Consider the following 16,117-nt stretch of genomic DNA (forward strand, 5'->3'; position numbering starts at 1 on the left):
TATATTGTATTGATAATTTTCTGTCACGTTATTTTATCTAACTTCTATTATAATACTTAATTTTTAGCTTTTGTATCATCATAGACTGCGATATATTTTTCCATTACTGCCTTTTAAAGCTTTCATATGTTCCACATAATAACAAACTAATGCACTGTAATAGACATTATGGATGGAAACTGTTATTGGTACTTATTATATCATGACTAGAATATAATAACCTCAAGTGTAACGGACATTTAATCTCTTAAACACAATCACATTCAATTCACTTCAACATCAACTACAATATTATATGCATTAAACAAGAAACAAGACAAGGAAGTGAGGTAATCTGCTGCGTGTCGGCAAGTGTTAAATTCAATATTACCATTGTGTCTGTAAATGATTTGCAGATTAGCCTCATTCTATTACCTCCATCAAGTCAAAACAATAGCAGTGCTACAACTCGGTAATGAATCTCTTAAAGCACACGTGCAAGGCGTTTATTAGTTATTTCAGCGCTCCAATGAAAGCCCAATAATAAAAAAAAAAGAAAATTCTCAGAGTACAAAAGCGGTTTAATCGGTCTCATCTTCCTCTTAATAACTGCAAATTTCCCCTCGGGCCTGTGGGAGTGGGCCTCGCTGTGCTGCTGCCACCTTATCTGTCGCCTCCATATTTCAGCCCACCGAGCAGCTCCAGCCCCGGGCCCGCTCCCGTCCGGCCCTGTGGGGAGGCCAGGCTCCAGGGTCCACCATTGTTCTGCATCCCAGACCCTGTGAGCGGCTACACTTAAAAATAATAATAATAATCATAGCCACTGCCTCATGAAGCGTCTTTTACAAGCAACCTTTGGATCCTTCCCCCTCAGGAAACACGCTTTCAATTTAGTGAGCAGCTTCTCAGGTATTTAATATCCATTGTCTCTGTCATAGTCTCAGTTTCCACCGAGGCTTAGTTCCATGTTTCACAGGCTGAAAAACCTCATTTATCTCTCAAGTAATGAAATGTTCGTTCTGTTTTTAGCGACTGAAGACACCTGGAAAAGAGCTGAGTCAAAAGCCATCCCTCGATCTCTACTCTTACTTTTGCCATTACGAGTTTCTCTGCCGGGTGTCTGGACTCTCTCTTACAGATAGAAGCTCAGTCAACCGGGAGAGACTCAGAGTAGAACCCCAGAAGCCACAGAAAGATCATTCCCCCCCAAAGGAGGAGGTTTTCAGGAAGAGGGAAGTTTGGGCCTCTTCACTTTGACTGCTGCCCCATGACCAACACGTGCACAAGCTGGTTCATAGCTTGGGTTTTGGCTCAGCTCTTTCTTTGCCACCTAGGTCAATTTTGGTGTTTTGTTTTCGGACCCCACCCCTCTCTGTCCTCTGGGTCGCGCAGTCACTGCGCATATATGAAATATATTGCTACAACGCCAACAACTGCAGTATATCCGCCTCCAGATTCCTGTGCTGTGGTCCAGATTGTCCATGTTTCTACACTGAAAACTCAGCCTATATATAGCAGCCTTGTGTCCTCCTTCATGTTTCTTTGTGCTTGAACGTCCTAGTATATCCCTGTGTGTGTTTCTGAAGTGCCAGATGCTTTGTTTATGTGCGTTTCTTCCTGGTTCAGTGGCGCCTCCAGTTCTCCTTGTTGTTCAATGTGCTTGTATGTAAACAAAAGGCACAGAAAAGTTTGGTTATTGTAAGTAAATCATTTGTGAACTAAAGACAAAGTTACAACTCAAGTGTAAAACATAGTTGCTGAACTAGTTCAGCATGAATGACGACGTGGAGCAGGAACACAGACTTCTTCGAAGCCTCCGACTGGACAACTGAAGCTATTCTTCGCCGTAACTTTAAAAGCCGAACTATTACACGTCTTTGTTTTTCGAAAGAAGCACGCGCCGCTTCTCTCCTCCGAGACACTTATCGCCGCGCTTTGTTTTAAAACCCTCTCCTTTTCATTTCAATCACCATTGTCTATGAGAAATAATTGATTTCTGCCGTCTCTCCAAGAAAGAGTGGTGATTAAACATGTTGTCTCTGAATCTGAATTCCGAGATTCTTATCAGGACTTGAGGGAAATTGGTAGCTCATTAAAGCCGCAGTCGCGGAGATGTGAGAGGAGAGAATGAAATAATGAACGCAGCCGGAGTGAGCTATCTGTCCCGGGCAGAGCGTCACTTGGGATGCAAACTCTCAGCCACCAGAAATGAGCGACCTATCTGTGAAAAGAGTGACTGCTCCATCCCATTCCACTTGGCTCTCCTATCACCTCTTAAGAAGATGTCAGCCTTGCGTCTTCTATTGCTGCCGGCTTTTATCAAGCGGGAGACGCTTTCCCTGCCAAGAAAAAAAGGCAGGAGAGCATTTCAACGTCTTTGAGAGAAGCAACACTGAAGAATGAGCGATAAAAGGAGGGTTGTTAAATAGATCTGTCTATTTGTATGGTAATAATGATCACTTAAAGAGTCACGGCGGCGTGACTTGTAGAACAAGGGAGCAGCTCTGACTCCCCAAACAACCTTGGGAAACTTTCACATAGTAAAAAATGACTTGAGTTTATCTGCGCTCCTCGAATGGAATAAACCTGTCCAGCTCAAACTCGGGTTATTAATACAGTCAAAGAGCAGATCATAAAGTGATGGATTCTGTGGGAGAGAATGTGTTTTCTCACCAAAGCATCATTTAAACGGTAAAAATCTGACTATAACAAGGGAAGGAGGAAGAGAAGGCGGCGGCCGAGCGGCTCCTCATCCAGCCATGGATTGATGAGCCTGTTCAGCCGGCTGATTATTCCTGCGTCAGGTGGAGTGGAGCAGCGTTTAGCGCTGATTAGCGTCCCTGACGACCAAATCTTCAAATACAATCACAGCACAACTTTTAACCTCCGTTTAATCGGCCGTCGCTCCTGCCTCCTCTGATGACAGCGCCTCCTGTTTCCAGCGTTTTAATCAGACGCCGATAACTTCTATCATCCAAATCTCTCCTGGAGTCATGACGTCGGGGATCGGACTGATATTTCCTCAAGCCGGTGTGATGAGAGGTCGGTGGGGAAAGGTTCTCGCGTGGCGTTCGGGAGCGTATGAAACCTGAGAATGACTTACGTTGGACTGAAGGCACCAGCCAACTGGACATTTTGACCCAAACCTAAAAGGTGGAGAGCACAGAATGTTATAGTCAAGCTGCGAATGTTCCACTCAGATTCGAGACGTAGCTATACTTGTTCTTCCATATAAAATAAAATCGGACAGTTTGAATTGTGGGCTCCCTCTGCTGGTGACCTTACTAGCTACTCAAATCTGAAAAGCCATTCGTTCTTCCAAAAGATTGGTGACACATCGCTTTGAATTGAAGCGTAGCATTTCCTGACGTCTAACACACACAGGTGGGCAATTCCACTTCCTAAAGGGCCACATTAGAAACTGTAACAGTTGTGAGGGGGCATCACGCCAAAAGCAAGACAGCGATGACAAAACATGACGGAAAAATATCCAAAATATATACTTAAGTAACAAGGACAAAATAAACCTAAAAAGATTAAATGTAAGTAAGGATATTAAGACGTGTAAATATGCCATGAAACCTATTACTTTGAGTATGAATAAACTATGGACTTCCACTTCTTCTTATTTCTCAGCATATTTGTGTTCTTGTATGTCAACAAAAGGCTCAAAAAAAGTTTCATTATTTTAAGTTAATACTTTGTAAACTAAAGACAAAGTTATAATTCAAGTGTAAAACATAGACGCTCAACTAGTTTTGATAGTTTACCGTGAAGCAGAAGATAAAAAAAAGCAATTTATCTCAAAATATATTTTCAGTATTCCTTCAATGTATTTTGAGGAACAAGAAAAACACAAAAATGGCCAATGAAAAGAAGAAAAATTTAAAAGAAGAAGATGCTATATTTACTGCTGAAGTAGTGGAGGGGACTAAAAAAGCAAGAGCGAAAAAAGGCAGAAAAATGAGGACATATTAGTTTTAGTCTGACGTCAAATGGACCACGAAAATACCGGCATTGGGTCGCACATGGCCCCCGGGCCTCACCTTGCAAAGGTCTGGTCTGACAGGCTAAAAAAAAGGGGTTAAAGGTTAAGCCCTAGGTTGGGGCACTCCTAAAGGTTGCGCTCATGAAAACCATCACCATCATTTCCTGTTCCTGATGTGTTCATGAGTTTTTGCGTACCTTTACTGCGCCGTGTGTTGAGCTCATTGGCACGAAAAAGAGGACTAACAATCGGAGCTTATTACGATCACCTTCCCCGCACACCTGTCCTAACCCTATCCATCGGTTTTGAATGCCACAGAAGAGGAACAACATACAACAAGGCCGACCTCCTGGACAACACCAAAATACCACACATTTATGAGAATATGTTGAAAAAAATAAATGTGTTCAGAGTGACCACATGACCCGGGAGATTTCACTGGAGTATCCCTGGTCTGCCCTGGGCCTCCTCCCACCTAGAGGTCACCACTCTCCGTCTCTCTTTGAGCAGGAGCAGAGGTTCTAGTTTGAGTCTGCCCCAGATGACTGAGCTCAGACAGTAAAACAGGCTCCTCCTCTATACATTCAAACCACTTACAGCCACATCATGGCAACCTCCCTTCAGTTTCATTGAAGTGAAAAGCCGACGCCGGCATCTTTAGCTTTCTTGTGGCGCACCTAGGCGGGAAGACTTCATTATCTAGCTTTATGATGATTTAACCATCAAACGCCACCTCTGGGGCCGAGTCTGGTTGTGTTCCTGTGAGCTGTTGCTTAAACATAAACATTTACACGGAAGGGAGTCGGGGGGGGTCTCGGGTGTTAACAGCTCCTCCGCTATCGTCCCACCCGGCGGTCCATATGGGCTCCAGCGTGGCCTCTCGCCGCCTGGTCACCGTTTCCATTTATCTGTGGGGATAACTATAAAACTCTGTCAGGAGGCAGGGCGGGTTTTCTTCGCTCAGCTGGCAGATTGAGAGCCCCCTGTAATGCACAAGTCTGTTTTTATTATTCTTGCAGGGGGAAGACTATTTCATCAAGTGCATGATTCCACACAGGAGCAGAGATAGCCGCGGCTCGGCTATATTTCTTCCAATCAAACACTCGGAGGGGGGGGAAAAATGAGCGGGTGTCATCAAACCGCAGAACAATGCTGCCAGGTTTTATGTAAAAAGAAGGACTGATGGACAAATACAGGAAGGCAAGACAAGTTTAATGACGTGTGTTCAGGAGCTGAGATTGGAAAAGTGACAGAGAAAAGCAGCCTCTTTGCTGGAATATAAATTGTTGTGCGCTGTAAAAAGGCTTTTATCTGGAGTGAATATGGGACGTAATGCTCGGGTCAGGGTTAAGTCATTTTCTCCGGCAAGTTAAGCGAATAATGAAGGCGAGCCGGCGTGGAGAGGAGCACTGCTACTGCCAGTTTGTCTTCATTTATTATGCCAAATCTCATGATTTTGGCGTCGGCGCGGCGAGTGCTCTGGCTCGCACCGGTGGACGACATATCGCTTAATTTACACAAGGTAATGAAAGCAGGGAATGGGAGGACAAAACAATTTACCTGCTGACACGGGAAGGAGTGATTTGCGAACATGGGGGGTGAGCGAAGGAGCAGGCAGAGGGCCAGGGCTGAAGGGGGGGGGGGTGCGGGACAAAAGGATGGAGTGGAGAGAGCCAGGGTTTTACTCCTGATGACGCTTCAGTGCCGCTACAGTAAACTCTGGCTCCCCCACCCTGAGAAAGACACACAATCAGGAGGCGAAATTGACCTCAAATCTTGAGGGTGCGCGCTGACAAGCCCCTTGTTTTACTCGTAATCACTTATGAGAAAAGCTCTCCAGTCGCAGGGACAGATGGTTTGGAGCCACTCGGCAGCTGCAACAGGTCGTTCTCACACAAAAGAGAAAACGGCGAGTCGCTCGCCCTGGTTTCATCATCGACCCCCCAATAGGCAAACTAAGAAGCCAGGTCTCACCGTAAGCTCCACTTCTTTAAGTCAGAATTTTGAGTTGCGTTTGGAGACTCGGAAAATGTATCGTAATTTCCAGACTGTAGAGTGCACCGGATTATTAGTCACAGGTTCGGTGGTGCTGTCTGCGCTGTGGACAGGTCAGTGGTGCACCAGCTTAAAAACGCTTTTCAAAACTAGTTTTGAAAACGGGGTTGAGAGTGAGGAAACAGCAGAAACAAAGCTGCGTAATACGGAGCGTCTTGATTTATCCGCGCTGCTCTCACAATAGACAAAGTGCAGCTCTCCAGCATGGATCAAGTCAGCAGCCAAAACCCGACTCGCTTGTGTTCACGTCGGACTTTTGAGCCGAACGCACTTTGTCTCGAGACGGCTTTTATTCTCATTAAAGCGCTCAAAATGCGCTGTTTTCACCCGCGTGCCCTAAGTTCCGACACCTGTTTCTTGATTCCAGATCTCCAGGAGATCGACTCAGACAGAGCTGTGGACACGCGGGCGAAAACAAAACATTCTGAGTGCTTTACGGGTAAATAAAAAGCCTTGGATTTCATGGATTTTATCACCTCTGATTTCAGTCCATAAAAATCCATATATCAGCCGCGCTGTTGCGTAAGCACAGACCGCGAGAAAAAAGTAGTGGATTATAGTCCGGATATTACGGTAGTTCTCTGGAGGTACGCTATGCGCAAGGCTCAAGGGCACTGCGTCAACTTTGAACGCTCAAGTCCACGATATGTCTCTCCATAGAAAAGAGCCCTTGTTGTACAAGAAGAAAAGGACGACCACCATCAATGCGGTCTGATGTCTCCCACCTGACAATAGGGAGAACCCTCTTGCGCCTATCGGAACAGTCTCGTCCCAACGCTCCAGATACACCCAAAACTTCCAAACGGTCGGACTTCCCGCCTTGACTCTGGACATCATCTTGATGTCACCCCTCAGTGCACAACAGATGTTCGGTGCTTCCAGCCCTGAATCTTCCCAATCACTCCACTATATTGACAAAGGTCTCCACCAAGTGTCCGGTCCATTCAGCTGATGGCCGTCCACAACACAAGAGTCTGGTGCAGACAATACGGCGGGGGGCGGGGGCTGCGCCATAATTTTCCAATCACAGGCCCTTCAGGGCAGTGAGATCAGATGAGCTTTCTTTTGTAGCAGGCCAAACTCTATTTGTCTGCTCCCGAGAACAAAAACAATCAGGGGGTTGAGAGAGCGACGGGATGTTTGCGCTCTCTGGAGAAGAGAAGAAATGGAGGAGTGGAGAGAGAACAGTCCTTCACGCGCTCATAGGACGGCAACAAAACACACATCAGCTGCGGGTTTAACTCTCCGCCTCCTTCTACGGTGTGAGGCTCGCGGAGGTGGCTCGCTGCCCGGCCCCCCGCCGAGGGTGCTTTCTTCTGGTGCTGATGAACGGGGCTCAGAACCAGGTACCTGCTGTCCGGGCTCTCGGCAGGACGGGACACAGAGAGGAAGTGTCTCCGCAGGCCCGCTGGCTCAACCTGAGTCCTGCTGCTGGAGACTTCACAGCAAAACAAACACCACCACCACCTCCGCTAATGTGGCCGCACGCATCTCTGGACCTGCAGACCGGTCCCGCCGTGGTGTTGCGGGGTCCCCCCTCCTCTCCTCCACAGGCCTCTGCAGGCTTATTTCCCCTCACAATGAGAGGTGACAGTGAACAGTGGAGCTCGTCAGTGTGAATAACACACAGTCACGCTCGGCGACACACTCTGGCGGAGCCACATACACACTCACGCGGACTGACTCGCGCGCCAAGGCTCAAGGGTCCCGTGGCAGGCGGGCTGTCAGCCTTCCATTACAGCCTAACTGGGGACAAATTGAGCGATGTGACGGGTGGAAGCTGACGTGTTTGCTAACCGTGACCTGTTGGCTGTACAGTGGTGGAGCGCATCTGAGGAAGACGAGTCACGTACAGTTCACGTCCCTGCATCCGTTTGGACGCCTTCCGTTTTCTTCATCTGCTAGAAAGCACGCGCAGAACGCAACATCAATGTTCCATCCTGAAGAAATCACATTAACCAGGGAGAAAAAAACCTCGAAACACAAAACGTGGGCTTCAAGTGTATCAGAAAAAGCTACTTCTTTTAATTACTTTTAACTCCATACAGCGTCATTTTTGACAGGAAATTCATAATCTTCAATCACTAGCTTCCTCTCTATTAACTAACATCTCTCGGAACAAAACCAGGCGTGTGATGAGACCTCTGTCCGAGCAATTCCAGAAGCGTGTCTCCGCTTCGGCGCCCTCTGGTGGACACTCATATGACGACACATATATAAAACTGGAGAATGTTTGATCCGAACATTGAATTTGAATGAATAAGACCGAGCATACAAAGTAACATCAAAGTAATTGGTGGCCCTGTCATTTCCGCCGGACTTTCCGGAATGACCCTAAAACGCTGCCTCAGACTCAAGACAGAGGTCAGAGGGACCTCATTTACAAACTCAGCTGAGCTCACATTACCCTCCCATCAGGTCTGCGGCGGTCACATGTCCTGTTCTTGAGCCCGGCTTCGTCCTTCAGTGGCTCCTTAAAAGAGCAGTCCATAACACAAGCAGTGGTCGGGCTTAATGTACCCACTTTCTCTGTCCACTGCCCCATCAGCATATCACATAACTGCTAATGGGCTAATGGAGGACGTCGGGGGAGGCGGGGGCAGCGGCGAAAGACAGTGACAGCGAGGGAAACGGAGCTAAGGTTCATCCAAACATTTAACAAGTCCGCACGTAATTACATGTTTCACCTGGGGGCGGGCGCAAACGTTGGCTCGGTATGTGCGCGACGACTTGCGCTAGTGAGGCGTTCAGGCGAAGTCGGAACTTTAAGGAGAGCAACATGAAAGCGACTATTGTCGTGTGTTAGCGCGGCAGCGTATCAGGGAGGAAGTAAAAACACAGGTACTGGACGACACGTGAGTCATGACGAGACTCACTTTTCACGTGTTTTTACTGACGCTCACGCTCAAGCTCACGCTCCTGACCTCCACCTATGACTCGCATTCTCACAAGTTCCTGATAACTTTGCGACAGAAGCGGGGGGTGGGAAGGGGGGGGTTGAGATGGAAGGAGGGGCAGCGGAAAGTCTGAGTGTCGCGTTTAATGGCGGTAAAATGGCTAATTAGCAGCGTGTGATTGATGGCGGCGCGAGCGCTCGCCGGGAGCTCGGACTCTCTCGGGCCTTAATGGAGTCGAGCTGAAATAATTTTACATTTCTGGAGTAATTAACCAAGTTGAGCGACCTTTGGGTTGATTTGAGCGGATGTTTACCGCCGACTCTTTTGTTCGTCAAATAAAACAATGACGAAAAGAGATGCTGCACTCAGGAGAAGCTGGACACCACGAGGCGCACGTGTGTGTGTGTGAGCGAGGCGTTCAGAACAGTTGTGTCAGTGAGGGCACGCCACATGGTGCCATTTGTGTGTGCTGTCTGTGTGTGTCCCACTTTGTGGGCACCAGATCTTGACAAAACTCTATCCTTGTGATTGGGACGAGACTTTTGGCTGGACCCCACCAGGTTAAGCCTCTATTTGAGGATGAAGACTACAAAATAACAGGGTCATTACATTTGGGTGTAACTTTGGTTTAGAGTCCTGGCAGCCATCTTTATTGTAGTGGTGGGGTTTTAATTTAATTTAACCGTTTGCTCTCCAGACAAGAGGGAAGCTTTGTAAGTGCAGGAGCTCCTGGTCCACTGATCCCACTGATGCACAAGACGCGTGGCAGCTAGGATGAGAACAACAACAACAAACATGGAGGAAGCCCTGAACAAAAGCAAACAAAAGCATCCGTTTGCTTTTGTTCAGGGAGGTTTTTCACTACACAACGGCCAGAGTTTCCACTACTCTGAATGGACTTGAAATTCTTATACAAATATTTTCAGGACATGAAAAGAGCTTTAGTTTAAATAAGGAGATATAAAAACTTGAATATAGCCACCATCGTGGTTTATTGTGCTACTGTCAAACTGATGCAAAATAAACAATATTTTGCGGTTTAAATGTATGTGTGGCTCCATCATTTGATTCAGTCATATACCAAATTGTGCTTGTGGCAAATATTCTTATGCCATTAAACAGCGATTAATTGAGATTAATTCATCACAAATTCTCAAATTAATCAGATTAATTTTTGTAATCGAATCCCACCCCTAGTTTTTAGGTCAGATGAGATGAGATGGCCTTTGTTAGTCCAGGTCTGGATGGTTAGACTTAGGGTGAGGAGCTGGGGAAACCTCACAATGTCCCCACAAGGACAGAAATACAAGTGTGTATGTGTAACTGAGGTTCTGTTGGAGTATATTAGTGAGGGTTACCGGACCTGCAGAACCTTCAGGTGAAGCCAGTTGGGGTCACCAAGGTGTCTCCTGGACTTGTGAGGTGGGAGGAGGTCAGGACACACTGGCGAGAAGAGGTCTCTTTATTCCCCCAGAGAGCAGGAGGAGCTTCTGTGGAGAGCGACGTCAGGAGCTCCTTAATCCAGCGGCTGCCCACGCAACCTGGGATTAAAAGAAGAAAGTGAATGTTGACAATCCCTTGGTTTCAGATGCTGCTTTCAAAAGTGTGATGAGTCAGCGGTTTTGTGTCTCTGACCGCGACACGACTGACAGAAAAAGGTTCCTCGGGTCAACCCAACGGCGGCGCGACACTCGGACACGTTAGCGGCGGCGGCTAATAGGATTGTCCCCTTCAGTGGGAGGCGCCGTCCTGCAGCGGCGACATCAAGGTAACGTAACCTGAAGGTGGAGCAGGGGCCCACCGGGCCTCTGGTTCCGCTCCACTGCCTGTTTGGCGATTCAGGGTGCGGAGCTGCAAATGAAATTACGGCAGGAAGAGCAAAGGACATTCTTTGGGAATTAATCCCATTTATGCCCGAAACCCCGGGCAGGTTTCTTCGGCGAGGCCTCGGAGGACAAGAGGAGCATGAAGAATCAGAGCAGGCCGGAGCAGGAAGCTCTGCAGCTCTAAAACAGGAACCAGAACCGACGTACGCGAGACACTGAGGCATGTCAACTAACAACTGAAAAAAATACAACATGAGTTCCATCATGAAGTGAAGAAAACGTCCTGGATTATTAAGACAAAAGTGAATTCTTTTGGATTATTGAACACCATAATAAACAATTCATGGCAGTCAGAACATTTAAATGAAGAGCTGGTGGTGAATATTTTGAACTGCCTGTACATGAAAAATAATAAAAAGTTGTCAAGCATGAAACCAACAAACACAATTGACCATGGTGGAACAAAATCTACATTATTATTATTATTATCATTATGATAAAAGTGAAGCTGACAGGTCGACAGGGGGGAATATATTTAACAAGAATTATTATATGAATCATAATTGAAATGACTAAAGTTATTAACTCTACAGTAATTATAATCCATCATTCTTATTTCATCAACTGATGTCTACAAAATGTAAAAATATATTTCTGTGAATATAACTGAAATAATGATCAAATCTAAATATTTAAAACTGGATATGAAAAGGAAAATACTGGACATTAAAATGATTTCTTTTGGACAAAATGATCATAAGACAGAAAATTAATGCACTAAAATGAAGGTAAATGCATTTTCTATTGAGTAAAATATAAATAAAGTGAAAATAAAAAAGTAAAAGTAATGATACATACTTTGAACAATCGAAAAATAAAAGAATATGACATTGTTATCAACATTGTTGCTTTCATTTAAAACATGTGGAACATTTATACGTTTAAAAATATATTTGCAGATTCTTCATCTTTTTAAACCAAAAAAAAAGATAATTAAAATGCGCAAACGTAGCAAATACACAATCTGGCACAATATTTCTTCACGAAAACGAGCATCATAAAGCTGCACTGTTTTTAATCACACCTCTGGAGCGCCCGCTCATGACGTCACTACCTCGGTGCTGTGCAGTTAAACACTGCCCCTCTGTGGCGGCCGGTGGAACTGCAGCCCCCAAACGTAAATCCAATATGAATAATACAGTAATTAATTATATATAATAACGAAGTCTATTAATACAACTCAGTAGCAGCATAAGAGGAAGTCAAACCCATGATCATAAATTTATATGAGATTAGATCAGCGATTTCTTCTGGCTGTATTCATTCCACTGTATTCTCCACGCGACTGTCTTTTATTCAACACAGACTTAGTTTTATGACTTGGTTGTGTTTAGTCACTGATGTTGTCTGTTTACATTATGTGTTGCCTCCACACACACACACGCACACGCACACAGATTAGTACAAGAGCTTTGCTGAGTGGGGCTCCTTCACTGTCCTCATCCAGACCCCCCGCATCCCCCCCACACACACACACACACTCGCTCACAAACAAGAGCAGCTCGGGCAGCGAGCGACCCCCCACCGTCCCAGCAGCCCAAACAGGCAGTTTTAATTTGGGCGCTGTGATTAGCCGGAGATTGCGTGACAGCCGCCGCCGCCAAGCTTCCCTCCTCGCTCGCTCCCAGACTGCAACTCAATCACGACCAATTAGCAGCTCCCCAAACACTCCGCCGTATTAGACGACTCATAATCGACTCATTGTGTCCTGATTTGGCAAATAAATCACTCTGGAGGCTCTGACTCTCTTTCAGCCGCCCACTCAGCCCCAAACACTGCCAGGACGTCGTGGTCCCTGACACGCGCTGCACTTATTCTGTCTCCAAGATTCCGAGGTCTCAAAACCAAATGCTTCAGGAACTAACACTTCAAGGCCTTTCGCGAACGTAGCTTTACTTGTTCTTCCAGCTAAAATGTGGCTCCACATCAGACAAGGTTTCTTTTAGGAGTCTCAAACCAGCCTTGCTCAGGAATCAGGTCACATCATTGCATGAATCTTCCAAGTGTTGCGAGGGTGATCCGCCATCTACTGGGAATTCATGTCAACAGTCAAGTCCAGGTGGCACTCTGGTTTCCTCCCGCTGTCCAGAAACAAGTGCCAGGACGTCGTGGTCCCTAACACACATTGCACTTATTCTGTCTCTGAGATTCCAAGGTCTCGTAAACCAAATGCTTCAGGAACTAACACTTCAAGGCCTTTCGCGAACGTAGCTTTACTTGTTCTTCCAGCTAAAATGTGGCTCCACATCAGACAAGGTTTCTTTTAGTCTCAAACCAGCCTTGCTCAGGAATCAGGTCACATCTTTGCATGAATCTTATGGGTGTTGCGAGGGTGATCCCCCATCAGAACACCAAACCACCCGACTGACTGAGTGCAAGATGATTTCCTGAGGAGAAGCTGTCTGTAGCCACCAGATGTTGCAGTAGCCTAAAGATTGTGAACACATGAAGGGTATGTGTGTCGAGGACTCACTGGAGATGTTCCATCTCTCAGGTGTCTGGAGAGCGGAACGGGCTGCTCCAGAGAGGGACATTTCTATCTGGATGGGCTCGACCACTGGTGCCACCAGGATCGGAACTTGGACTAGAAAAACGACTGGAGAGCTGCAGAAATCAGGGCCGCACTGAGGCTAGTACAGCTCCCCCAGAAGGATCCAACTTGGTGAGGAACCCAGATAAGAACGTAACCAGTGGCAACGTCCATGACCTCATTAGAAAACATTCACGCCCTCAGGCCAGAAAAGATTTGGTGGCAGGACTCAGGTACGTGGTCGACTGACTCAAGAGTCCAAAGGCATTTCGCATGAGCTTGAGCTTGAACCCAGCAACCTCACCAGCTACATCTCCAACCCACAGATCTCTATCACTCAGACTGAAGCTCAGATATCTGGATCTCACCCTTGACTCCATCACTCAGTGTTTATTGTGTTTAGTGTGTGTGTGTGTGTGTGTGTGTGTGTGTGTGGTGGTCATTAGTGTGTTTACAGTAGAAAGGGCCTGGCCAGCTGGTGTGTGATGTGTGATGTGCCACACTCTGGACTGCCGCTGCGAGACCCCTGTGGCAGCCCCTTTCCCCAGACGGAGCCCTCGGCAGATGGAGCCTCCAGCGCTTCTCGTCTTCCCTGTAAGAAAAGCAAAGAGAGCTCCTGAGGAGGGACCGGTCCCCGGCCCCCGTCACAGATGCCAGGAGAAGCTGAAGACACCAGCGAGGCCCTGCTGCGAGGGGGGTGCCGGGCTGGAACAGGTGCACTCTCACACCCCGCCGCCCACCATCCCCTTGGATCCCCACTGTCAGCACCTCTGCGGTCAAGCCGGGGCTCACTTCCTGTTCGCACTCTTTCTTATTCACACACCACCGAGAGGTGTTGTGGGACCAAGTCCAACCCCTCACCCTCTCCCAACCCATTACCACGTTTGAGGCACGAACAGCCAACAGAAGCTGCGGTGACCTCGTCACCATCAGGGCGCCATGTACGGCGAGATGCTGCCACAAAACAAGGTTTACAATCCAGGATAATACATTATTTGTTCGTATGTATTATGTGGTTTCTATATTATACATAAATGTAATACTAAAATGAGAATGAACCAATTGTTTTTTCCATTTTATTTGTATTACCTATTTTATTAACCATTTTTGAGCTGATAATTCTGTCTTTTCAGCTCAATATTTTAGGATAAAGAAGACCACGGCAAATAAATCACTCTGGAGGCTCTGACTCTCTTTCACCCACACACTCAGCCCCAAACACTGCCAGGACGTCGTGGTCCCTAACACGCACTGCACTTATTCTGTCCTGGTTCAGCTTTCTCCGAGATTCCAAGGTCTTGTAAACCAAATACTTCAGGAACTACCAGGCCTTTCGCGAACGTAGCTTTACTTGTTCTTCCAGCTAAAATGTGGCTCCACATCAGACAAGGTTTCTGTTGAGAGTCTCAAACCAACCTAGGTGGGACTCATAATCCCATTGTTGCGGGGTGATCCGTCATGGACTGGGTATTCATGTCAACAGCCATGTCCAGGTGGCGCTCCGGTTTCCTCCCATTGCCTAGAAACAAGCGCCTGTTAATAAGCGACTCTATATCATCAGTAGGTCTGTGCTCTGGGATGTACTGGCTTCCTGTCCAGGGTGTCTACTGCCTCTTGACCTTTGTACCCGGCTCAAACCCCCCGTAACCCAGGAGACCCGGGTAATGGATAAAACCATGATTATTTCTGGATCACTCCCAAATATTTTCTTTGACTTTAAAGCCTTCAAGGTCTGGAGTAACAAGCTTCAGCTTCAGGTTCACAGACTTTTCACCCACCGTGTTCTCCCTCCCCCAAAACTTGATTGTACCACGGAGATGACAGAAGAGTTTACAGCAGGCGAGAAGGTCAGCGACCCTCTCTGGTCCACCTTGACCTGTCCCTACTCCGGGGACCCTCTACCATGGCGCCCCATCCACGACCCCTCAGCTCCAACTGCCCCTGAGTTATTATCATAATTTCCCAGCGAGGCGAGGCTGGGCTTCCACTGGCGGAGAGGCGCCGGTGTTTTACAGAATGTTTGGTGTTTTATTGCCTTTAAGTCAGCGGCGGGACAGGGAGGGGACCAACAATGATAAGAAAAGCGCTCATGTGAAAAATGAAGGACCTTGCGTCCCGGACTGAGAGGTGAAGAAGGCGAAATAATGAAATATATGATAAATGTGGTGCCCAACTGTATTTCATGTTCACGGCGACATAACAACAGACGAGGAGGGAAGAGAGGGGCGGCCAATCGGGTCGGTGGTGAGAAGAACAGAAGCGTTGGGGTAGAGAAAACTTTGACAACATGACAGCGGTGAGATGCCCAGGGGCATTACGGTCCGCCACCGCGCACGCCATTTCATGTCCGAGCCCACCTGGGGTAAACAAAAAGCTGTGGAATATTAAGTAATGCTGCGCCAACAAAAAACCGATGTCGGAACATAAAGCAATCTGACTTCTTCAAACACTGGTCCGATCAAAAATGATATTGATCTTAGCACCTTGGTTGGATTTAGGCTTCAAACTCGGATCAGACTTTGTGCAGGATCACTTCGGTGGCGGTTGTTTGAGGTCGGTTTCAAAGCCGGAGTGGAATTAGCATTTATTATTTGGAAGATCAGAATTCTAATTTCACCTTCAAGTTCATGAAGCTCATTGTGTAAAGATTGTTTCCATAAAATGACTCATCGAGAACTAGCAGCAACAGTTAAGCAGAGCTCTAACCAAGACAAGGAACCTCACCATTCATAGTCCTTGAAGGTCAAAGACAAAGCGGTTTGGAACGGCCCTTGAAAAGTTA

The sequence above is a fragment of the Synchiropus splendidus genome, chromosome 16, assembly GCF_027744825.2.
Source record: "Synchiropus splendidus isolate RoL2022-P1 chromosome 16, RoL_Sspl_1.0, whole genome shotgun sequence".
NCBI classification, from domain to species: domain Eukaryota; kingdom Metazoa; phylum Chordata; class Actinopteri; order Syngnathiformes; family Callionymidae; genus Synchiropus; species Synchiropus splendidus.